Here is a 24,953-nt window from a genome sequence, read left to right as displayed (position 1 = left end):
TAAGAACAAAAATGACCATTTATTGGGCACTTGCTCTGTGCCAGATATGTGCTAATAAGCACTTCATGTGCGTTATATCGTTTAATCTTCACAAACTCTGTTTAGAGGATGGAGAAACTTCTCAGAGAAGTACATTGAATTGCGCGTTTAGAAAGGGGTATTGCCAGAACTGTTCGAACCCAAGCTCATGCTCTTATCTGCCATGCTGTACTGCCTAGTGCCCTTTCTGTTCCCTTCTCTAGTTTCCCTAAGCTGTGGACTAGCTGTGCCTAGTCCGTGCCTGGGGCTATGGACAGATACTGGCACCTGCTGACTGTTAAATCAGTGGGTGCTTGATTGACCTCTGGAATGAAATGAAAATTTGAACAGCTGTCTCTCGCACTCCTTATAAGTTAGTTTGCTTATGAATCACCTGGGGGATCTTATTGAAATGCAGATTCTGGACCAGTAGCCTTCAGGTAGGGAATGAGGTTCTGCATTTCTAATAAGCTCCCAGGTAATGTTGATGATGCTGGTCTGTGGACCATACTGGGCATCATAACACACAGCCCTGAGCTGTCCAGTGTGCTAGCCATAAGCCGCATGTAGCTATTCATGAAAACAATCAAGATTAAAATCCAGTTTCTCAGTCACGTTAGTCACATTTCAAGTGCTGTTTCAAGTGCTAAAGAGCCACATGTGGCCATTGTCTACCATGTTAAACAGCATTTCCATCATCACAGAAAGTCCTGTTGGACCACATTGCTATAGAATATTCTATAGAATATTATAATATAGAAAACTAATATAAAGTTAATATAGAGAAATAATCCACTTTAAGAGTCCCAAATACATTCTTATTTCATTGGCCTGAAAAATGTCACTTTCCTCATTATTTCATAGATTATCCTATCCATATATCAGATGCGTGAATCTTTGATGGGAAATGTCAATATTGCACAAAGAATACTGATAAATACATTATATTTTTTTACTTAGGATCCAACACCAGTGCTTGAGGAAAAAGGAAAAGGCACTTTTTGTTATTGGTTTTTAAAAAGACCACAGTTTTGGTCACAACTCCAAAAGCACCAGAACTTTATTGAAAATGTTCTAATGACGCTTGGAAAACTTATGAGGATGTATCTATAAACCCAGCATTCTCTGGTCCCCCCCCCCTTTTTTTTTTAACAACTGTCACTTTTCTCCACACATAGTTCTCTCAAGGACTGTACTTTCATGAATGCCTTGGGGTCTATAGGCCATGGTCATTGCCAACAGAGTAAGGGAAATTATTTGATCGTTGACGATATCTTTAGAAATCATTTTGTCCAATCCTCCCATTTTGCTGATGGGTAAACGAAGGCTCAAAGAGGAGATACGATTTGCAATAGATGTTAGTTAGAGCTGGTGTTCAGTACGCAGTGATAGTTGCTGAATTGCGTGAATCTACTTTTCTTTTTCTTCACTGGATTGTCTATAACTGGATGACACAGTGATCACTAAAATATAACACTTTTACTTACATTTCTTTGCACCCTGTCAAAGATATACACAGAGACATTAGATATCAGAAACAAATTGCCTGGAATGGAAACAAAGGACAGCAAGATTTATAAAGTAATTCTTTTTTTTGTATCAGTGGTACCTATTCATTATAGAAACTTAGAAAATACCAATGAGAAAAAAGAATGAAATTTAGATCAGCTGTAGTGCAGTTACTCAGAGACATTACTATAAATTTGGTGATTATGTAGCCTTATTTTTCGGTGTGTGATGTATAAAAATACACATCAGAAAAAAATATATATCAGATACTCTTTTGCAATATCATGCACATTTTCCCAAATCATTATATAAGATTCTAAATCATGTCTAGTGGCTGAAGTAATATTCCATTGTTTGGTAATATCAAAATTTATTCATGTGAATCACAACTGATCAACAGTTACATGGTTATTTTCTTTTATTTATTATGAACAGCCGTGTGATGAACTTCATTGTGGGAAAAATCAACATAACTTTCTTTAGGATAAATTCCAAAGAGTGGAAGTGCTTAGTCAAATGTTTTAAAAGATTTTAGGCTTTCTGATGCAAATTTTCACATTCCCCTCCAGAAGGCTTGTACTCTTATATGTAAGAGAAAACGCAAAAATAAACCCTCTGAGGATTTGGACTGTGGCTGCTTTATTCAAGATTGTATCTGCAGAGCCTAGAAGGCCCTTAAGAGTGTATTTATTAATTAGCCCAGAGCCTGGCACATATTGATGCTTGATAAATGTTAATTATAATTAGTACTTTCTTTGACATTTTTTAATCATTTTCATGGCACAGCAGTACTTTTGGAAGTTTATTTGGAATCCTGTCTAAGAATAAACATGAAACTCCAACCTTATCCCTTTGTATCTCATGTAGAGTCCCTCCTTTGTTGAATCTCTGAAACACATTTATTGTGGAACTGCTTTCTGCCTTTTTTTTTTTTTTTTTTTTTTTGCCAGCATATTTGTAAAACATTTTGCTTCCGGTCACTTGATGTCTAATTAGGCTCAAAGAATGCAACCCACTGGGGCAAATCAGTCTGGACAAAAGAGTATTGACTTTACGGAAAACAAAGAAAATGATAATAGGTGTGACGTCTCCACTTTAAGTGCTTTTAAGTGTATCTGCTGGTTGGACTCACACACTCCTCCTCTTTGCAGAGAAATATAATGGGATTATTGAAAAGATTGGCTTTGGCTTGGAACTTGGCATCTGTTACCCTGGCTCTGTGACGTTGGGCATATTACTCAGTCTCCCCAAGTCTTGATTTCCTCACTCGGAAGAGCAGAACCCACTTACCAGGTTTGGCAAGAAGAGCCCCTGAGACGGTGCACATAAAGCTCTTAGCACCAAATCTAGCTTCAGAATGAACGCCCGGTAAATGGTGGCCACTGATGCCAGAACTTCATGACCACCAGTGATTGAGAACTGAATGTGTACAGTTTTATGTTCCCAGGGTTCTATTTTATGGACTTAACATTTCCTTCCACATTCTAAGAGATTAGTGCGTTAGATTTTGCTGAGCTTGCCACTTGGGGGAAGCTTTCAGCAGATTTTATTGAGCCATTTTCCTCTTGGAGAAAATAAAACCCAAAGTCGCATAGCAAATGCCTCTGGCATGCCAGAGATCCAGAAGAATTTTGGATCTTCAAAGCCTCAGACTATTTCATGATAATCATGTAAATAGTGCTGGTGATGATAATGATCATCCCGGTGCTGATAAAAGCTAGCTTAAAATGAGTGTTTATTTTTGGTCAGGAAGTATGCATTTATTCATACTATCTTATTTAATCTGCACCATAACTACAAAGGTAGGTGATATTATTCCCGGAAGCTGAGAGAGTTTATTAATTTGTCCAGGATGATAACATAGCTGAGAACTGTAGAGCTGTTCTAACTGGAGCCCAGATCTGTGCTTTAAACCACCACAATCTGCTCCATAAAACCAACCATTCAGAAGCGAGTCCTGTTCTCAGCAGAAGTCTTGAGAACATACTTTCTCATCAACTGAAATGACTGCCAAATCACAAGGGTTGAATATGTAGCCAGATCAATATTACAACCTAAACCTGTTTCCTATTTTGCATCCTATTTAAGATCAGTGAAAAATACCCAACGCCCCTAGCCTTTCACATTAGAAGTTCAGTAGAATTTACTTTTGAAGTCTTCTTGGAAAAATATCTGAGTGAAATCCTGCTTTCCTTTGTAAGAGGAGATTTACTTTGCCTGTATTCATTAGCTCTCTGGTTGAGCACACAGAGAGGAGCGAGACAGCAGGTTATTCAAATAAACAAGTCCGCTGATTGAAAGCCCACTAATAACCTTGTTATGTAGAAGAGGCCCCTGTCTGCAGGAAAGTCTCTTTAGCAACAAGTCATGTCACTGAATCAGGAGTTGCAACAGGGACTACAGTCCACATTCAGTGGCTTGGCAGAATTTTAAAATGCAGCTCTGTGGGTCTTCCAGGTCATTCTGCTAGGTCTTTAAAATACATGGATTGGGGCGCCTGGGTGGCTCAGTTGTTTAAGCGTCCGACCTCGGCTCAGGTCATGATCTCGCAGTTCGTGGGTTCGAGCCCCGTGTCGGGCTCTGTGCTGACAGCTTGGAGCCTGAACCCTGCTTTGGATTCTGTGTCTCCTCCTCTCTCTGCCTCTCCCATGCTCATGCTCTGTCTCTGTCTCTCAATAATAAATAAACATTAAAAAAAATAATAAAATACATGGATTGAAGGCATGAATCTTATTCAAGTGGACCTGGAGAAATGAGTAATTTTCTCTGAGTCACCAGCTTCCAAGGTATCCCCACCATAAAGTGCATACTTATCTAAACTTCCTCTTCAGTTTGTTGTCATCTAAGGAAACCTAGGGACATAGACACCGTGTGATGCAGCTGCATAAGCAGAGCCTGAGAGGAAGCCGGGAAAAGAATATGTATGGTGAGACGAGCAGTGCCCTGTCTAATTTCTTCCGAGGGCCTCTTCTTTTTCATTTGTACACTTTGCAAACAAATTAAGGGAGCTAACTAGTGAGGAAGGAGATCACATTCTCTGCCCTTCAGTTATTTCGGAGTTGACTGTGTGTGCTCTACCCCATGTCATTCAAGGGAGCCTTGAGGGACACCTGACCTAGTTGAGCAGCCGTGCCTTTAATAAACCTGCCAAAATAAGTTATGGAATTTCTTACACAACTGTGAGATTCCTTCAAAGACACACTGAAGGTTGCTTGAGTTTTATTATGTAGAGCGTAACGCGGATGGTAGTGACCAGACAGCTTGGTTACTTTGTGGGTGACCATGGTGATCATGATGTTGAGAGCACCTCACACTCGGGTGTACCTGCCACGTGCCCGAGGAGACAACTATAACTTTGTACATTTTCTCATGTAGTATTTGCAACAATTCTGATGGAGAGACTATTCCTGTACCTATTGCATAGACAAGAAAACCGAGGCTTAGGGAAGCCAAGGCCACATATCTAGTGGGCAGCGGACCCAGAATTCAAACTCAAACTGTCTGATTCCGAAATGAAGACCCTTAATCACTGTATCCATGGTCCGCAAACATTTTTTTAACATGTACCCATCAGTAAAACATTTCAAGGACATTCCCTCTTTGTACTTATTTATTAATAACTAACTCTATGCTAGTATACTATGTACATAATAAAATGTATATATAAGGAATAAATTAAGGATGAACCAAAGATGAAATAATGTTTGATTTTGTTATGTTTATTAATGCATCCAAGTATTTTGGATCCTGTGAAAAGGTTATTATAATTAATGTTTTTTTTTAATTTTTAAAGTTTTTATTTATTTTGAGAGAGGAAGAGAATGAACGGGGGAGGAGCAAAAAGAGAGAGAGACAGAAGATCTGAAGCAGGCTCTGTGCAGACAGCAGAGAGCCCGATGCGGGGCTCGAACTCATGAACCATAAGATCATGACCTGAGCTGAAGTCAGATGCTAAACTGACTGAGCCACCCAGGAGCCCCATGCTTCAGTATTTCTGAAAATTTTTGTTCAGTGTGTTTGGCCTGGTAACTCAAAAGCCCAGCTCTGAGTTGTTTTCCTCTACTTGGTCATACCTGGCAAAGATTCTGCAGAAGGATCCTTAGATCTAAATGAGAAAATGGACATTACTGGCTGCACATTTGAAATCAAGGTATCCAAGTTTCAGTTCTGTCCACCAATTATGCAAAGATTTTTGTTGAAATCCAGTTAGCAAATGGCTGTCTTTCCCAGTGCCAGTCTTTTGTTCTTCTACATAGGTTGTATCTTTGCATTTTTTAAAAAGTTTGTTGAAAACTTACAAAAACTCTTACTTCAAAACCTTTGAAAACTGATTAATCATGTTTATAAAATTGTTTCCAATATTTAAAGAGATTTTCATAGGTGCATCAAGTATATGGATACATCCTGACATCACACAATAAAAGAATCATTTCTAAAGCAATTTCTGCTCTCAAATTGCTCTCTCCATAACATCGGCTTATTTTATTTATTTATTTTTTATTTTGAGAGTCTGTCTTTATGTTCTAGGTGCTTGGTTTTTATATGTCTAGCTAATTGTGATGGCTTCAAAGAATCATTAGCTCATGTCTCAAGACAGTATATATAGAGCATGGTTCAGTGTTGATAATGATTATCTATATATCAGATATTTTTCTTCTAATTTTACATTGGGGAGGGCTGATGTCTTGATCAATTTGAGGAGCTGATCTTTGTTTTTACCTTAGAATATGGCTGCTGAGGAATAGGAATGGCCACTTTTTCTGCCATTTTTCTACTCACTATTCTAATCGTGTCGTCAACAACTTAAACACCCCAGACAGGGACGGGAGGTGGGAAGCTCGTGGGTCTTTAACTGCATCACACTGCATTCTTTCCATGGGTTCTGTCAGTTTGGGGATTGGCCGGAGATCTTACTCTTAAGAACTTAATGAACTGCGTTATGAGCTGTAGGTCTGTAAGAAAGCTACTTTGCTATCAACCAAAGAAATTGCTGGATGGCAAAAGCCAGGCTTAAGGTGTGGGACATTCAAAGTCCGGCTTTGTAAAAATGTGCAAAGTAAAGTACAATAAAACGAAACTCACGGTGCGAGGAGGTTGAGAGTCAGCAGTATCACGGTGGAGAACTTCAATTGTTACAAAGAGCCCGGGTCACCGACACTGCCTGCCGTTGGCCCAACCACTACTGCCACCAGAGTTAGATCACACCATAACTTAAAAAAAAAACAAAAACTGTTTCTAAACTATGGAAATAGCAAATATATATTAAGGCAGAGAGGGCAGTATAATGAAGCCTCATGTACTCATTACCCAGCTTATTAATTGTCACTTCACGGTTTATCTATATTCTTCCTGCCTCCCTACTGAATTATTTTGAGGCTAATCCCAGATACATAACATCATTCTATCCGTGAATATTTTAGTATGAATTTCCAAAATATAAGGACCTGGTATTGTGTTTGTTGTAGTCGATAAAAGATGCTGGTTAAGTTTGATTATTGACTATAAATAGTTCTTTTTGTTATTGTTTGTAAGATAACATCTCTCAGAAGAGACATTCTGATTTGAAAGAGTTGCACTGTGGGGGGAAAAATGAGTTCTGGAATTAACAAAATAGTGTAAATTACCTAGGAATTAATCCAACAGAAGATATATAAACTTTTTATGAAAAAATCCGTGAAACATTTCAGGACATAAAGTATGAACTGAATAAGCAGAGACATACCAAATTCTAAGTGAAAAGGCTACATACTTTGGTTATTAATATAGTGCATTGTATTGATTCATTTTCACGTGTTAAATCAACCTTCTATTCTTGGGAAAACCTGCTTGGTCATGACGTATTATTCTCCTATATACGTTATTTGAATTGATTTATTAAAATGCTCTAAATGGTTTTTGTGCCAGTAATTGTGAGGGATATTGGCCTTTTTCTTCTATCATTTTTGTCCCATATTTCTAGTAGGGTGATGGTGGCTTCATAAAATGAGTTGAGAAGTATTTCCTCTTCTTCTCTTTTCCAAGTTTGTTTACCACCTGTGTGTTTTCTTAAACGTTTGATAAAATTTACCGGTGAAGCCATCTGGGCCTGGAATTGTCTTTGCAGGAAATTTTTAAATTAGGAGCTAAATTTCTTTATTTGATGTATGGCTATTTAGGTAACCGAATTCTTTTTCACTGACCTTCAGCATCTTAGTTGTCTTTGAAGGAATTTATCCACTTAATATAAATTGCCAAATTTATTGACGCATCCTCAGGTTTTTCCTGCCTGCAGATTCGATGCTGTTAACGTTTGGCATCGGTCAGCTGAGCTGAAAAGGGCTGATGGTATTGTCTGTTGGGAGCCCTCAGGGCGGTAAACATATCCCAGAGAGACTGAGAAGTCAGCCCTGAGATGTGCCTCCGGGTTATAAATTTTGAGATGACAGTAACCTGTGTCCTGTCACCCGTAAGAAACACATCTCCTGAATCTCCTTTGCCTGTCTCCAGTGGGTCTCATTCACGTTAGCGGCCAGACTCCTATCTCACAAAGTACCTTGGACCCTGATGAGCATCAACCCAATTTTTTCTTTTAATAATTTTTTAAAGTTTATTTAATTAGAGAGACAGAGAGAGTGTGAGCAAGCGTGAGTGGGGGGAGGGGCAGAGAGAGAGGAAAGGAGAGAGGCTCCCAAGCAGGCTCCATGCTGTCGGTGCAGAGCCCAACGCGCAACTCACACCCGTGGACGGTGAGATCACGACCTGAGCCAACATCAAGAGTCGCACAGTTAACTGAGTGAGCCACGCAGGTACCCCCGCTCCCAACTTTTCTTTTTATGCATGTAGTAACTGAGTCCTGAAGATGAGGATTGGGACTGACACTTATTGTGTAGCCCTTAAGTGCCAAGTTCTATGATAAGTCCTTATATATTGTCAAAGTATATTTTTCCAGAAGTTCAGGACATGACTCACATATAAATACATAATGAACATGAATCAAAGATGTAGTTAACTTATTACTGAAAGTACCAGCAAGATGGAAAAGCTGGCTCAAAGCGTATTAGAGGAATGGAGATTTATTTGGTCAGTCAGTAAAGAAGCGCTAAAATAAGTTTATGAAGTTACATGCACAACTGATTAGTGTCCTCTAGGTCAATAAAGCTGGGTAGCTTTGAAAGTTATCTTTTGCTTTTTTTTTTTCAATTTTTTTAAAAATATTTATTTATTTTTGAGACAGAGAGAGACAGAGCATGAGCAGGGGAGGGTCAGAGAGAGAGGGAGACACAGAATCCGAAATAGGCTCCAGGCTCTGAGCTGTCAGCCTAGAGCCTGATGCGGGGCTCGAACTCACGGACCGTGAGATCATGACCTGAGCCAAAGTCGGACGCCAAACTGACTGAGCCACGCAGGCGCCCCGAAAGTTATCTTTTTCGACCAGACAGACATCGTTTTCAGCCTACCATATTCTACAAGTCAATCTCTAACTGCAGAGTCTGGGCCCTAATGAATGGAAACAAGTAAATCAAACGAACTTGGACTTGTTTCGTAATGCGTGGGGACCTTTGGGTAGGTTTGTTAGACAGTGCCCTACGTGACAAAAAAAAAAAAAAAGGTGATACAGTCATCTTCTTTATTTCCAAATTTTAGAACATTTTTTTTCTTTTCTTTTTTCCTAGAGAGAGAGAGAACGCACGCACACAATCCGGGGAAGGGCCGGGGGAGGTAGAGAATCCCAAGCAGACTCCAGGCTCGGCGTGGATTCCTCCACGTGACTTGATCTCATGACCCTGGGATCATGACCTGAGCTGAAATCAAGAGGCAGACGCTCAACTCACTGACCCACCCAGGCACCTCAGATAATTGTTCTTAATAAATGATCTAGTTTCATGTCTGAGAGCCCAAGGTGTAAGAATCAGCATCCCCCCTTGAAGAACAGCAAACACACACAGTGTTCTTGGTTTCCCACCGAGGCTTTTAAAAAAAAATATCCAATTGCATTTTAAGTTATGTTCACTTATCTAACAAATACCGAAAAAGTAGCTTCTGTGTATCAGGCTAGTGCCGGAAGTTCAGCAGTGAACAGAACAGACTCCATTCTAGCCCTTATGGGCACATCGTAGTAGGGAAACTGCACTTCCGACAAATAAATGCAAGGGTGGTGAGAACTGCAATTTAAGGAGCCATCAGTGTATAGAGCTTCATCTGGATGTTCAGAGACAGCCTCTTGGAGGAGGTGACCATTTACCTGAGGTTAACATTAAAATTGGAGTGGGAGATGGGACATAAAGCATTGCAGGTATATACTAACATTCTGCGTTGAGACAGTTTGTCCCCGAATGAGTATTTCCCAGTTGCTTGGTTCAAATAAAAATTCTAGATTTTAAAGAAGTGAGATGAGTTTTCTTGGAGTTTCAACTTCAGATTCTTCCCAGTCATGAGTTATATAATGATAAAAGATGAAGGGGAGAAATGAGGGGAAACATAGGAGAGAAGGAGGAAAAGAGGGCAGCTTTTCTGTGGTGTGCGTGCCCTGGTTCTCAAGACCAAATGTTACATTTCCGGGAATGTTTTGAGCCAGATGATGTCACATTGGTAGCCTGAGACCCATCATGGTGGGAATATTTGTATCATGGAAACCATCGAATGTTACAAATCAGGGGCACCTGGGTGGTTCAGTCAGTTAAGCGGCCGACTTCAGCTCAGGTCATGATCCCGCGGTCTGTGGGTTTGAGCCCCTCATCAGGCTCTTTGCTGGCAGTTCAGAGCCTGGAGCCTGCTTCCGATTCTGTGTCTCCCTCTCTCTCTGCCCCTCCCCTGCTTGCTCTCTGTCTGTCTTTCTCTCTCAAATAATAAACATTAAAAAAAAATTTTTTTTTAAGTTACAAATCAGGATTCTTCTCCCCTCCCCAACACACACACACACACAGATCTAGTTGTTTGACCTTTGCTAGCACATCACAGCAGCTTTCCCAGGAGGAAATTCACAGCCATGGGTTTATTTATCATTAAAATTAACTGCTCCTCATCTCTGCTGATTATACATTTCTAAGATTGGAAAATGCCTCTGTAGAATAAAGAACCCTAAACCGTGTATGCAAGGGGCTGTTGTAGCCACATACTCCAAGTCTTAGTTCAATGATGAATCCTTCTAAATAGCCAAATACTCTCATTGACAAGACACTATGTGTTAAAGGGCAACCTAATCCATTTCCCCAGAGTTCTAAATAATAGAAAGTCGGTCCTCATGTTGCCCCTAAATCAGCTTGCCTGTACTTTCTATCTGATGCTAGTTTATTCTTCTGGAACTGCATAGAAAAATCTAGTTTCTATTTCCCATCAAGTTGAGGACTGGTCAATCCATGTGAAAGCGGCTAGGAAAATGCTTTTAATCCTATATAAAGATACACCATACTTCAGTTCATTCAGGAAGTAGTATTTCTTTCAGGGGGTCTCAACTTTGGCTTGCAAGAGATGTTCATGAAGTTTCTAAACTTGTACATACTGGGGTCTCTACTCCCAGCCTTTCTGAGTGAGTGGGTCTGTGGGGCCACAGGCATCAATATTTTCTACAAGCTTCCTTGGCAATACTGATACAAAGGCTGAGCCCCCAAATTTATTGGGTCTCTTGGCTGCTAATACCCAAAGTTCAGTGATTTAAAAAAAAGAAGGTTCTCCTCTTTAGCAGTCTTGTAGGAAGAATAGACATAAGAGTCCTTGATTTACATTAATATTTATAACAAATGCCAAGAGGCAGGGGATGAAGGAGTTCAGAGAAAGGGCGTCTAGCTCAGGGCCTGGGAGGAGCCATCAGAAGGAGTTGGCCTTACACAGCATTTTGATAGACAGGTAAGACTTAGCCAAGTGAAGATAGTAAAGGAAAAAGAAAGTGACATTCATAGCCCTGAAAGTTCAAGGCATAAATGGAATGGTGAGGACTTGCAGAAAAATGAGAATCAAATTGTTGTTAACCAGCCATAGGGGCAAATTCTAGACACAACATAAAAACATATTGTTGCTTGATTGCAGACGAGTATTACAGGGATTAAAAAAGGAACTTTCTTCAAAGATGTTTCAGTAATATTCCACGCAGTCTACCCACATGCTTACCAAGGCATGAAATAAACACTGCCTGTACCTTGACAGGACAAGTGATGTGACTCACCTTGAGGGAAGTTCACGCTCTCGGCTGCCTCCAAAAGGAACCAAAAGTGTCTCTGTCAGATGCGGTAGGGGGAATCACTCATGCCTTTAAAATATCAGTAACACAAAATCTCGTGGAGAGGAATGGAATCAATGATAAATTCCATTTTAATAAGCTAGCACTCGTTTGTGGGTGCAGAAAATGTCCCTGAAACCTCTGTTCGACCCAGCTGGTTCATCTGGCCATGAGGCGCTGCAACTCCAAAACACCGATGGCTTTTTATTCTTTTCTGCTTCTGGATTCTAGGACAAGCGTCAGTTGGCGGGATTTTCTGTTCTCCGTTGTGCCGGCCTAGGTCTGTATTGTGTGCGCTGCTATATTTGGGTTCCTTTATAGAAAATCTGTTTCCGTGTGTGTGTGTGCATGTATGTGCTTAATTAATATACTTTATTTTTTTGCAGAAAAATCGAGTGGAAAGTACAAGACCGTGTCCACATACTCCATATCCCCTTTCCCCACCACACAGTCTCCCGTTTATCGTCTTGCATTCGCCTGGTACATTTGTTAATCACAATTGACGAGCCCGTAGTGGTACATTATTATTAACTCAAGTCCATCATTTATGTTAGGGTTTACGCTTGTGTTTTGAGTATTTCCCAGCTGCAGAGCACCTTCTGACTTTGTCTCATTTTTTTTTTCCTCTGCAATTCTGTGTCACGAATGGAGATTGTCAGAACCAGTTAAGTAAGGTCTGCACATCCCTCCAAACATTCCAGCAGCCTGAAAAGTAGAGTGCTGGTCACTCGTACCTTCTCTCGCTGTCATGACTGACAAAGTGAGGTTCTTAACCTAAATCGGCTTCGGTGAAGGTCCCAGTTTCAGTTTGTGAGGTGTTACGTTAGAGAATCTTCCACAACCTCTACATAAGACTGCGTTCAGATTTTTTCAGCTTCTTCTCTGGAAATCGTTCCGACAGATAAGTTCGCCATTAAACCTCATAAGATTCAGAATCGTGTTTAGTGATTGCATGTGTCGCTGCGCTAGTCTTTTTAATCTGGGCTCCAGCCAAATGGAACTATCTACTGTCTCATTTGCAACAGGTTGTTGTGACTTTATTTTTGGACAGCTCTGTTGTGCATGCTTGATGCTTATACTGAGAGCAGCCTCTAATCCTCTTTCTTCTTCTCCATCTTCTTTCTCGTCATCAGCAGAGTCTAAATTATAAGTTGGCAGAAGAAACTCTGACCGCCTCCCCTTGACTGGACCCCACACTTTCTCATCTTTCTTCATTCGTTTTGTACTGCCATCTGGAAGGCCCTTCTCATCCCTTCTCCCACTTGCCCTGCCTCTTCCTCTTCTCCCGGTGAGCCTATCTCTGCCAGCTGAGATGCTAGACATTATTCAAAATCCTCCTCTCCTCCGATGCCACAGCCTGCGTGAAACATTATCCTGATTCTGCAATGAACCTGAGAACTCATTACTGTTCCCTGATGCCACACGCTTTCAAATCATGTCACTCCCTTGCCTAAAACACTTCCGTGGTTTCCCATCCTGCTTGGAATTAAACCCAGACTCCGCACGTTGGCACACAGGGCCCTGCACCTACTTCTCCAGGATCAGACTATACCACTCTCCTCCTGGCCAACTGCCTTGCAGCATTAATAGCTGTCAGGTTCATTGATTCACAATGGTTCCCGAGGTGTGGTCCATAAACCCCAAGGATGATTTTCCTAATAATACTAAGACACTATTGTTTTTTTTCCCAACTGTACTGACATCTGCACTAATGATGCAAAAGCAGTGGTGAGTGAAACAGCCGGGGCCTTGGCACAAACCAAGGCACTCATGCCCGACCACACCGGTCTTGTCCTCCTCTTAGCCATGAGCCCACTGTTTAAAAACTAGCAGGTTCACTGAGTACTCTTCATGAGAAAGCTGTGGAAATTATTAACTGTGTTAACTTTTGACCCGGAGTACCCACTCTTTTAATATTAGTAGGATGAAATAGTAAATATCCATCAAGCACTTTGGCACATGTGAAAAGGGACTTGTGTTACTGGTTGCCCAGTGAACTAGTCATTTTTTTGGTTTGATGCAATGTCAATTTTACTTGAAAGAACAACTGATAGACAAACCAAGGTTATTCAAATGTAGGCATTTTGCAGATATTTTCTGGAAAATGAATGAAGGGAGCCTGTTACTTCAAGAAAAACAGCTGACAGTATTTTTTGCCAATGATAACGTTTGAGCTTTCAGTCCATCACTATAAGCTTGACAGTTTTCCAACACCCCAGTTTTTTGTGTGTGATTTTAAGTAATGTGATTTTTTTTTTTTTTTGGAGAGAGAGAGAGGGCAAGTCAGGGAGAGGGGCAGAGGGAGGGAGGGAAAGAGAAAGAGAATCCTAAGCAGGCTCCACACTCAGGGCAGAGCCCAATGTGTGATCGGATCCCATGACCCTGGGATCATGACCTGAGCCCAAATCAAGAGTCGATGCTCAACCGACTGAGCCAACCAGGCGCCTCTAAGTAATATGATTTTTTTTACATATTGTGTAATGAAATGTGTCAATAGTTGGAATATTTGCCTAACTTAATGAACTAGTATTTTCCATAGGACAAATGTGTGGTATTTTTTTAAAAAGCATCCATAGTTAAAAGATTGCTTCAAAAAGTAGGAAAGACCAGTGATTTTTTTAATGTAAGAGGGTACAAAAAAGTTCATTACTATTGTTTCCAATTCCACACAACTAATCTTTAAGCAAATACCACTGGTTGCACATTGGTGTAATATCAACAAAGACCCTGCATCTATCTGAACGTTTATTAAAATATTTCTCCTTTTTCCATCAACATATCTGTGGGAGGCCAGATTTTTTTTCACATACTTCAACCAAAACAGCATATCACAACAGATTGAATGTAGAAACAGAGATGAGATTCCAACAGCCTTCTCTTAATCTCCGAAGGAGATTTGCAATACTATGAAACGGTGCCGTTCATTTCACTAATATTTGCTTTGGAAAATTTAGTTATTTTCATAAAACTGGGTTATTTAGGTTAACGCATAATGAGTTTATTATTATTGTAATGAATTAATGAGCGCTTTAAACTGCTCAGTTTTAATATCTGTTAAGTACGTACCAACAGACATAACGTGCATAAGCAGAAAGTCTCTGTCGTCTTCAATAAGTTTTAGGAGTGTAAAGAGACTTGACACCAGTATGTTTGAGAATCGTAGCAACTAGAAGCATTATTTTTTTTTTAATTTTTTAACGTGTATTTATTTTTGAGAGACAGAGAACACAGAGCACGAGCCGGGGGAGGGCAGAAAGAGAGGGAGACAGAATCTGAAACAGGTTCCAGGCTCTGAGCTGTCAGCGCAGAGCCTGATGCGAGGCTTGAACTCATGACTGTCTGATCATGACCTGAGCCGAAGTCGGAAGCTTAACCTACTGAGCCACCCAGGCACCCCACAACTAGAAGAATTCTTAATGAGGACTTTGGACCTAAAATTACATGTTTGGCCCCCTGTCAGAAGAATCTAGATGAATATTGTCCAAGTGCCTCCAAATTAGAAAAGTATATTCTTAAGTTTTTAAAAACTGTATGTGGTGGGGCACCTGGGTGGCTCAGTCGGTTGGGTGTCTGTCTCTTGATTTTGGCTCAGGTCATGATCTCACGTTTCTGGAAATCCAAGCCCCACATTGGGCTCTGTGCTGACAGTGTGGAACCTGCTTGGGATTCTCTCTCTTCCTCTCTCTCTCCGCCCCTCCCCTGCTTGCACTCTCACTCCCTCAAAATAAATAAATGAACTTAAACAAATAAAAATATAAAACTGTATGTGTTTCAATCGGGTAGGACACGCGATCCAACTTTTCAGATGCTCTGCGGTGTATATAGGGCATCTTCTGTTCCTTTCGTTTCTCTTTATCCTTTTTCTCCTCTCATCCCATCTCCAATCGAACCGTTAGCCTGACCCCATTTCTATATTCAGTTTTCTTAATTTTTTTCCTCTTGTACTAAGTAATTGTTTTCTGAGAGAATCCCAGCTTAACCCATGTTTAATGTTGTCTCAAGGTCACTTTCCCTCAGGGGACAGAACCCTGTGTTCTTTCTCTCCTGAACAAATTGGTCTTTAGGAATAACATGGCTAGTTGGTCATTCTGTTACTTAATGGTTTAAAAATTCAGAGTTAGTTTTTAAAAAGTGGTAACAACTTAATGATATTCAGCTGCTGCTATTCCAGAAAAATGTTTTTAATGAGCAAGAACTTCTATAGTAGATTTTTAATTCTTTTCTAAGGAAGCACTCCCTAAAATGTGGCAGATGTATGCAAGATGATAGTACCTATCTATTTTAACTATAACTAGAACATAAAGCCTATGATTTCACAGGTACCATTGCTTAGAACAAGTTTCAGTTTTTAAAAAAATGCAATGGGGCACCTGCGTGGCTTAGTTGGTTGAGCATCCAACTCTTGATTTCGGCTCAGATCATGATCCCAGGGTGGTGGGATCGAGCCCTGTGTCCATGCTGAGCCTGGAGCCTGGTTGGGATTCTCTCTCTCTCTCCCTGTGCCCCCCCGCACCGCCCCCCTGCAAATAAAAAAAATGAAATGACTTGCTATATATTCAAGGCAAAATATAAAGTAAGTCATAGTATGGTTGGTATATGGAGAGGATGTTATTTGGATGATGGAATTCGTAGCCATGTTGCAAAGAGAAGTCCCAGGTTACAGCTCATTGTACCTTCTCCTGCCTTTAGTACTCTTGCCCCTTCAACTTCCATTTCAGAATTATTCAGTGATAATTTCCTATGATGAAGTCTTTTGAAGGTTTTTTTTTTCTCGCTCAAGCCAAATAAATGAAATTCACTTAAAACACCTTTTTTGAAATGCACTATCTAAATATACATAATACACAAAGTGAGAAGAATTTTATGTGCACAAGTAAATATGTGGTTTGGATGATAGAACTTCTAGATTTCCTAGAATCAAGACTTTATTTAGGGCAGACAATAATCTGGTTGTGGAAAGGGGATATTTTATTTTTTTAATAAAATTAATGGACCAACATAAATTTTGATAACCTTCAAAGAAAAGAAATTAAATAAATCTTGCTCGCCTCTCTCTAGGCTAACTTACGGTTTTTAAAGTGCTTGTTGACTTGACATTCCTGTTAGTCTTCTATAATGAAGTAGAGTTTTAAAGACTACTTTTTTCGTGGCACCTGGGTGGCTCCTTTGGTTAAGCATCTGACTCTTGCATTCGGCTCAGGTCATGATCCCGCAGTTCCTGGATTCAAGCCCCGAGTCAGGCTCCATGCCGGACGGCGCAGAGCCTGCTTGAGATTCTCTCTCTCTGCCCCTCCTCTGCTCTCTCTTGCTCTCTCTCAAAATGAATCAATAAACTTAAAAAAACTCCTTTTCCCCCAAATAATGATTTCTTTCTTAAAAAGAAAAGGCACACAGAGAAAGACAAATACCGTGTGATTTCACTTATATGTGGAATCTAAAAACAATGAACAAATAAATGTAAAAAGTAGAAACTGATGCGCAAATAGAACAACCTGGTAGTTGCCAGCGGGGAGGACACTGGGGGGATGGGAAAAATAGGTGAAGGGGAGTAGGAGATACAGGCTTTTAGTTAAAGAAGGAATAAATCACAGGGATGAAGGGTAAAGCACAGGGAATATAGTCCATGATAGTGTAATAGTATTGTATGGTGACAGAAGATAGTTACACCTGACATGAGCACAGCACCAGGTTTTGAGTTGTTGAATCACCATGTTGTATGCTTGAAACTAAAATAACATTGTGTGTTGGGTGCCTGGGTGGCTCAGTCAGTTAAGCGTCCAACCTCAACTCGGGTTACGATCTCACAGTTCTTGAGTTTGAGCCCCGCGTCAGGCTCTGCGCTGACAGCTGGGAGCCTGGAGCCTGCTTTGGATTCTGTGTCACCCTATCTCTCTGCCCCTCCCCTACTCGCTATCTCTCTCTCTCAAAACTAAATAAACTTCTAAAATAACATTGCATGTCAACTATACTTCAGTTTCCAAGAAAAAAAGAAAAAGCTTAGCTCATATTATTAGATTGTAATATTCAATGCTTACCTTTTATGTTAGGGAAGGACTTCAGTTATGTGTATAAATGGAAGATCTCCTTACACCCCAAAACAACTTTCCTCCTACCTACAGCCTATGCTTGGAATGCTACCATTTCAGATTCATTCTTTCAGGGTAAATATTGCTTCTCCCTCTTTTATAATGCAGTTGCTGCTGTGATAGGAACCATAGGAAGCAATAAGCACCTTAGTAAGAATGCTTTCTTTCATGCCTAGGGAAAGCCTCAGGTATCCATTGGAAAAGCATGTGTCTGCAAGAAAGAGAAAGCACAAAATGATTTGAACGACAACAAAAATCAAGACTCATTTTTTCTCGCATAACAAGAAGGGCAGAGATAGGTGTTTCCAAACATTTGCTCAACCCCTCAAAAGTATAAGGGCCAGAATCTCTATGATGCTCTTGACCCGAGGAAAGGGTTATGTCAACAGGCAGGTTCCTTTCTGTAAGGATTTTATTCAAAAGCTTTTCCAGAGGACCCCAAGTGGTTTTCTATCCCTGTTGCATGTCTCCATAGAGCTGGGAGATGGGAAAAGAGTGCGTGGCTTTTCAGCCTCTAAAATGGAAGGACCAAGGAAGAGGGGACGAAAAACACCACATAAAAGTAACTTCAGAAGACTGAATAAACAGAGGGAAAGAAAGCATTGAAGAACATAAAAGATTAATGACAGGAAAAAGGCAAAACTAAATCATAACAATAATACTATGTTGTTTTTATTTACCAGTCTTACTCTATGCCAGATACTATGCTATCTGCCTTGCGTATGTGATCTCACAAAAAGCCTGTAAGGTAGTTAAGATCTCCCATGTATAGAGGAGAAAACCAAAGTCAACTCCTTGCCCTAAGACTTGTATCAAAGCCAGGATTTGGCCTGTGCTTGCTCTGACTTCGGCACTGCCTCTCTGGAGACCAGCCCTTAGCACATGCGAGTTTCTCTTCCTGGTATATTCCATATCATGCTTCTCCAGAATGTGCAGTAAATTACACACTGTCTGAAACACAGTGGGAATTTTCAGGCCCTGCCTAATGAGGTGGATTGAACCAAGAATGCTTCAGTAGTTGCAGCAAAGCCTGCTACAGCTCTTTCCTCTGCAATAATTACCTTTCATCTTTTCAAGTTTTCTGCTCTTGGAACTCATTACTTCCATTCCGAATTCTGATCTGATGCACAAGTGGCTTCTATCCATTTTGAGTGCTTTTAGATGGACTTCTATCTTAGGAGAGAGAGTTCTGTTTGTAAGTGGCCCATGGAAGTCTGTTTGTCTATTTGGTGTTGTACTGTCAGCTTCTCTGGGCCAATTATTTCAGTGTGTTCATGCAAGGTCACCTTCCATGTTCAATCCTATCTAGGTCGGTTAACTTTAAACCAGAGATTAACCCACAGATTGGCTATTTATGTGAGCTCCTAAGTGAGGTTTGCACTCACTCAAAAGGTGTGCAAAAGGCCAAAGGGTGCTAAGGAATCAAAGGTGAATATGGGAGAGTAAGAGAACTGAGAGCTAAGATCGTACCTTGGTCATTTCATATCCGCAGAGCCTAACATGGTGCCTGGTATACATTAAATAGTTGATAAGTCCATGTTTTCACTCAAGAAATATTTGGTTAGAACCTATTTTGTGCCAGGCACTAAAAGCACAGCAGTAAACAAGATAGATGTGGTTCTCATGCACATGAAACCTATATTCTTAGGCGGAGATAGGTAATGACAAGCAAGCACAATTTTAAAATTAAGGAAGAAGGCCCAAATGTCCCTCAGCTGGAGAGTAAACAAATAGTGGTAGAGTCATAAAATGAAATACTACTCAGCAATGAGGATGAACAAGGTATTGCTACCCCCAGCCACACAGCAGAATCTCATAATACACGATGGCACTGACGTCAAGTTCAAAACCATCAAAACGAATCTCTGCTGATAGAGGTCAGGCTAGTGATACCCTTTGGAGAGGGGCAATGATTTGGAGGGGACATGCAGGAGCTTCTGGGGTCCAGGTAATGTTCTTTACCTTGATAAGGAGAATCGGGTCTATTAGAAAGTTCACTTTGTGAAGATTTCTCAGGCTCTGTGCTTATGACATAGGTTTTCCCATGCGCATGTTATAATTCAGCTAAATAAACTTATCTTAGAGAAGTTAAATGCTGAGTATAATAATGGCTGCGAAGGCATTGCACAGGACCCACATCAGCTTAGGGCAGCACTCCTGTAGACAGGGTGGTCACGGAAAACTTTCCTATGACATGCTAGGCAGGCTGAGCCCTAAAGGTGAGTAGGTGGCAGCCACGGGAAGATCAAGGGCAGAGCATCCCAGACAGGGGCAATGGCAAGTGCAAAGGCTCTCAGGGAAGAAACATGGGGCACGCTTGAGAAAGAGAGGCCACTGTGGCTGGAGCTGAGTAAGAGGAGAGCAGAGTAAGACAAAACAAAGCCAGCAATAGACAGAGACTACATCATGCGGGGCCTCAAGGCCATTTGGTTTCTGGTCTACCCTGTATGATTTGACTCTTTCTGTGCCAGGCAGCATGCTAAGCTCCTTAGGCACATCCTCCTATGTTCTTCTTATCTTTCCAGCAACCCTGGGAGTAGGACTTAGAATTCTATTTTATACATGAAGAGCTGAGGCTTAAGGAAATCAGTTTGCCCAAGGTTACCCTTGGAAATGAGTATTATCACCAGGATTTGAGTCCATATCCCTTTGACCCCATCTGTGTTCTCAAATCCTGACTCCTGACCCTGACTCTGAGCTCTGGCATCTAAATAAACTACTTTGCAGTATGACACATGTACCCTCAGGACTGTGAACAAAGTACTGAGAAAGTAGCCACCTCCATCCAGAAAAGTCTGGGAAGGAGCATGGGGTTGCATTTTGAAGACACGTCTGGAATTTTCCCATAGGCATGCTTTTTCAAGGAAGCAGTATGCGTAAAGCCTCTAAGCTGAGGATTAATCATCACAGCAGCTACTGTTTATTGATCATTCATGCTGTACCAGGTTATGCAGTGAATATGTCACTTACCTCCAGTTAGACTTCACAACAATCCTATGAGGTCAGTAATGGCCCTGTTTTACAGATGAAAACACTGAGATGTAGAGAGCTTAGTCCTTTGCCCAGTGAGACACGGTGAGTGAGGTAACTAAATACGTGATTTGCTTGTTTAATTAGTGATGAGGGAAAATAGTGAACTTGGACTGGCAGGCATCAAAACCCAGCCATAAGCATAGCTCTGCCTCTAGAATCTGTGCCCCTGACTCTCTCACTGAGAGCTTGAGGTGTTCGAGGAAGTGGGGGGTGTTTTATGGGGCTTCATGACGGATGTTCTCTGAATTTGACTCATGTTAATGTTCCTGAAGTCCTTCTCCTTTTAAGCATTTTACATTCTGTAATCTCTTCCCTCTGAAATCCTAAAACATACTTTTGTGCGGTTGTCGTTGTTGTCGTTTTGTATGTTTTTTTCCTCTCCATCTTGACTACAAGGTCCCTGAAAACAATCCCTTATTTCCTTGAATTCCCTATTGTCTCGCCCTGGCCCCTGAGGTCAGAGGTTGAATTGTTTTTATTGACCACTGATACCTCAGGACATGGGGTAGAACCAGGCAGGTAATAGATGCTCCGTAAATATTTCTTGAAGAACTGAGTACTCTGCTTATTTAACAAAGGTTAGAGTGATAATGGATTTGGCTTGGGTCAACAATCAATCTTCATCATTCAGATGGTGTGTGCCTACTTTTATTTCCATCCCTTGAGATTTAAGGCAAAAGCAAGGGGTATTGGTGGCCACTCCCTCTCCTGTTCCATTACTCCACTCCATCCCACCCCCCAAATCGTGCAGATTTGGTATTAACCCAGTGTTAGAAGGAATTCTGCATGTAAATTCTGTGAGATGCCTTGGTTGGTACTATACTATACTGTAAGGATTTGTGACTTAGGCCAGTGAAGGCTGAACTACTTGATAGAAATTTATGTTCTGGTGTCATTTTTACGAGAAAATCAACTGGTGCCCAATAATTCAGTTGAAATGTTTTCAAATGCATATAAATAACTCTGATTTTTTCTGTACAACTCCAGTGATACCAGTATCCTTGGATCCTCACATCCTGGGTCAGACCAGGAAAGTCTATACGGCTTAGCAGTGTGTTCATACCATGCTCTAGGACCGGCTGTCCAAAGCGGTGACCGCCAGCCACACGTGGCTATTGCACACTTGCGGTGTGGTGATTCTGAATTGCGATATACTATGGGTGTAAAATACCACCAGAGTTCAAAGATATAGTATAAAGAGAGAACGTAAAATATCTCATTAACCATTTCTATGATGACTATATGTAAAATAATATTTTTGACATATTGGCTTCCACAAAGTGTATTAATATTTATTTCACTTACTTTTTGATACTTTTTAAAGTGAGACGTGCAGAAAATGTAAAATTATACACGTGGCTAACCTGAGACAGTGGTACTCTAGGACATGACAAATATCAATCTGTTAAAAACCTACCTCTTTTACATTTGCCCCTAACTTCACTAGTCTCACTTTTTCCAAAGTTACAAAATCAGTTAAAGCACCCCAGATCCCACCTCTGTCCCTTCTCAAAACTCTACTCCTTGTTTCCTGATTGAATCAAAACTCAAGCCAGTCTTCAGTGTCCTATAGCTCTAAACATTATTTTCTACTAGCAAGATTTGCATTGATTCTAATGATGAAAGCACTTGAAATGTATATAGAAATGGGGTGCCTGGCTGGCTCAGTGGAGCAGGTGACTCTCGATATTTGGGTTGTGAGTTCAAGCCCCACGTTGGGTATAGAGATTACTTAAGATAAATAAACAAAATGTTTTAAATGAATCAGTGCATTAATGAATACAGAAACTCAAAATTTTAAAAAAGAACTCATATTATGTTATCAAATAGCTATTACTATGCCAAGGCCATAATTAGAATTATCACCATTTTCCAAGTGAGATAAATAATGATGGTATAACATTTACTTGTTAAACTAGCCTTATTCCAGAAGGGCTTTTAACTCTCTGGCCAATTCAGAGGACATAAGTGACTTTTCCAAGATGACACCATGGTTGATGGAGCTAGGACCAGAATGATCTCTTTTAAGCTTTCTTCTATAACAGTTAGACACAGTATCCCATTATCAATTTATAGAGTATAACTTTTTATAAATAATAGTAAAAACGGCAAAGTTTTTAGCTGACTTTCTTTTCATACAAATTAGAACTGATTAAAGGATATTCCAAGATTTCTTTCGTGCACCGCCTTCATTTATTCAGCAAAGCGCTTATGGAGTGCCTGTCTTGTGTAAAGCACTAAGTTGGCCCTGGGGAGACATCAATGAACAAATAACAAAAAGAGACATATCATCTAACAAATTTAATCATAACTAACAAGTAGTTAGAACAAAGGGCTGTGGAACCTACTCTCTTAACAACACTCAAGTATGTAAGACAGTACTGTTAATTATAGTCACCATGCTGTGCATTAAATCCCCCAAAACTTACATCTTATAGTTGGAAGTTTGTATGCTTTGGTCAACATCTCCCCATTTCTCCCACCCCTGAGATGCTGGCAACCACTCTCTATTTCTCTGAGCTCAACATTTTTCAGATTCCATATGTAAGCAAGAACATAACAGTATTTGTCTTTCTCTGTCTGCCTTATTCCATTTAGCATAATCCCTTCTGGGTCCATCCATGTTGTCACAAATGGCAGGATTTCTTTCTCTTTTATGAATAATAATCAAGTGTGTGTGTGTGTGTGTGTGTGTGTGTGTGTGTGTGTGTGTTCAAACATCAGTGATCACTTTGGTTGTTTCCATGTCTCAGCTATTGTGAATATGCTGCAATGAATGTAGGGGTGCCACTATTTCTTTCAAATAGTGATTCCCTTTCCTTGGGATGTATACCCAAAAATGGGATTGCTGGATCGTATAGCACTTCTGTTTTTAATTTTTTGGGGAAACTCCATGTTATTTTCCATAGTGGCTGTACCAGTTTACATTCCCATCAACAGTATGGAACAGGGGTTCCATTTTCTCTACAGCCTTGCCAACAGTTGTTATTTCTTGTTGTTGTTGTTGTTGTTGTTGTTTTTATGATAACCATTCAAACAGGTGTGAGGTGATGAGATATAGTGGGTTTGATTGGCATTTCTCTGATAACTGATGTTGAGTATCCCTTCATGTACCTGTTGGTCATTTGTATGTCTTCTTTGGAAAGATGTTTAATCAAGTCTTCTACCCATTTTTTCATTGGATTTTTTGTGGTTTTTTGCTTTTATATGAGTTCCTTATAGATTTTGGATATTAACCCCTTATGAGGTAGATGGTTTGCAAATATTTTCTCCCATTCTATAAATTGCCTCGTTATTTTGCTGATTGTTTTTTTTTTTTTTTTTTTTTTTTTTGCTGTGAAGAAGATTTTTAGCTTCATGTAGTCCCACTTGTTGATTTTTGCTGTTGTTGCTTGAGCTTTTGATGTCATATCCAAAATTCATTGCTAAGACCGATGTCAAGGAGGTTTTGCCCTGTGTTTTCTTCTAATGGTTTTACAGTTTGAGTCTTACATTTAAGTCTTTAATTCACTTAAAGTTAATTTTTGTGAGTGGTGTAAGATAGGGGGTCCAATTTCTTTCTCTTGGGTGTGAATATCCAGTTTTTCCAGCATCATTTATTGAGGGGATTGTCCCTTCCCCACTGAGTATCTTGGTGTCCTTGTCAGTTATCATTGCCTGTATATTCATGAGTTTATTTCTGGGTTCTCAATTTTGTCCTGTGGTCTCTATGTCTGTTTTTATGCTAATACTGTACTGTTTTGATGACTATAGATTTGGAAAGCAGGGTATATAAGACCACCTGAGGTGCCTGTGTGGTGGTTTGTTCAACAACAACCCTCTCTCACGAAAAGCAAAACAAAACAAAACAAAAAAAACAAGCCAAGAACACATGACTTATATAGCATTTGCCAATTTCCATGGTGTAAATATTCCCATCCTGGTTGATATCTGGCTTCCAACAAGGTGTCACAGAATGTGGGGTTGGGAAGAGGTATATGGTAGCACCCATTATCTATCATTTCCACCCTACAAATACAATAGATGTTAATAACCTCAAAAGCACAGGTAATGGTAAAATGATCAGGAAGCAATGACTTTTGAATATGCGTTGCCTTTGTTTTCAATATAATTTT

The 24,953-nt window shown here is 40.2% G+C and overlaps 1 protein-coding gene across 16 annotated transcripts in view; it reads left to right on the top strand.

Annotated features, from left to right (window-relative positions):
- Positions 1-24,953, top strand: part of CADPS (calcium dependent secretion activator) — a 476,502-nt gene that overhangs the window by 83,132 nt on the left and 368,417 nt on the right. The gene's annotated exons all lie outside the window — the stretch shown is intronic.

This window comes from Panthera onca, chromosome A2, assembly GCF_046562875.1.
Source record: "Panthera onca isolate mPanOnc1 chromosome A2, mPanOnc1 haplotype 2, whole genome shotgun sequence".
NCBI classification, from domain to species: domain Eukaryota; kingdom Metazoa; phylum Chordata; class Mammalia; order Carnivora; family Felidae; genus Panthera; species Panthera onca.
The sequence above is the reverse complement of the archived record's forward strand: the minus strand, read 5'-3'. Positions and strand labels throughout refer to the sequence as shown.